This window comes from Propithecus coquereli, unplaced genomic scaffold (assembly GCF_000956105.1).
Source record: "Propithecus coquereli isolate 6110/MARCELLA unplaced genomic scaffold, Pcoq_1.0 Scaffold100, whole genome shotgun sequence".
Lineage (NCBI taxonomy): Eukaryota > Metazoa > Chordata > Mammalia > Primates > Indriidae > Propithecus > Propithecus coquereli.
Genome location: NW_012133859.1, coordinates 5427994 through 5429928, shown reverse-complemented (window position 1 = coordinate 5429928; position 1935 = coordinate 5427994).

Genomic DNA, 1935 nt, shown 5'->3' with positions numbered 1-1935 from the left:
GCTTTTCATATGCAAACTATTAGTAACTGGTCCAGAGCCAGAATTCTGAACCACTTTCTCTGTCTGCCTCTTACACTCCAGGAGGCAATATTTCTATTTCCTATTCATCTTAGGGCTAGATAACAGACCATCAGAGTTGGCCTGTGTATTCTGGAGCACACCGAATAATTATTCAAACAGGCCAAATCTAGAGCAATGTCAGGAGAATCAGGAATGTGGGAGGGGTGAGCATACAGAATTTTATTAGGTTGCTTTGGACTGGCCTCTTTGATAAGGTGACTTTTGAACAAAGACTTTTAAAAAAGTTAAACTCATCAATCCATGTGGATATTTGGAGGAAGAGAGTTCCAGTCAGAAGCCAAAAGTGACAACAGTGTAAGACACCTAAGGTAGGATCTTGTCTGATATGTCCCAGGAAGAGCCATGGGCTACGACAACAGGAGTGGAGTGAAAACGTGGCAAGCAGCAAGAGAAGATAGGTCAGAGGTAAAGAAGTGGATCATGGTGGATTTGGTGGTCCTTTTTATTGCCCTTGATTTTACCATGGGTAAATCGGCAAGATAGTATAAGTTTAATATTAAAAGACTTTCTCCCTTTACTAAAGAACAGACTAGAATGGGAGATGGGGTAAACCTAGGAGAAGAGAATCCAGTTAAGGAATTATTAAATTAATCCAGTGACAGGTGGTGAGGGTTCTCAGCAGAACAATAACATGGAGGTAGAAAGATTTCACATACACCAAACAATTTGAAGTTAAAGCCAAAGTGTATCATCCATGCAGTTTTCACTCAATTATTTTTTACTGAATGATTCTCTGTATGAGTTTTGTTCCTCTGATAAGCAGAAGCCAAAATGTAATTAGATATGCAGGAGATTTATTGGGGAAAAAGCTTGTTAACGATACAAGACAGGGGATTAGGGGCAGACAGGGAGAGCTTCGGACAAGAATGTAGGTCTGAAACCTGTGCTAGGACAGGAGGAAGGAAGATGAAATAGGAAGAGCCACACACTGAGATGCAGCTCTCACAAAGTCTTGGCTGGACCATTGGAGGGACCCAGAGTGAAAATTGCTCCTCAGAGATGTTCTGTGTAATCTCTCCTAGATTACAAAGGTTAAAGTCTTGGAAAATAGTATAATGAGTTCTAAACTCTCAATCTTTGTTTCTCTAACCTTAATTCTCAGTGCCTATAACCATTTACTAAAAGTGGCAATTTAAATTCCAGTTAATATCTTCCTGAAACAATAGGTGCATAAAGTCCATATTGAAGGGTGTTGTTCCCAACTAAACTCTATGTTGTGGGTGTATTCAGATCATTAAAAGGTACAGTGGAACTAATACATCTTTGTCTAACAGAATATTTGTTGTCATACCTGCAGTTTGTTGTTTTAGAGAAAAGGTTTGGCAAAGGTTGGGAGCAAAGATATATAACCCTGTGTCCATATTTTTATTTCCTTTAGAATTTATGAAGAAGACCCAAAAAGCAATGACAGCATCAACAAAAATAAATAAATGGGATGTGATCAAATTAAAAAGCTTCTGCACAGCCAAGGAAACTATCATTAGAGCGAATAGACAGCCTACAGAATGGGAGACAGTATTTGCATGCTACTACACATCAGATAAAGGGCTGATAACTAGAATCTATATAGAATTCTGGAAAATCAACAAGAAAAAAATCAAACAACCCCATTAAAAAGTGAGCAAAGGACATGAACAGAAACTTTTAAAAGGAAGACAGACTAATGGCCAACGGACATATGACAAATTGCTCAACATCTCTAACCATTAGGGAAATGCAAATCAAAACCACAATGAGATATCATTTAACTCCAGTGAGAATGGTTTTTATTAAAAAGTCCCAAAACAGCAAATGTTGGTGTGGATGCAGATAGATAGGAACACTCATACACTGCTGGTAGGACTGTAAACTGTA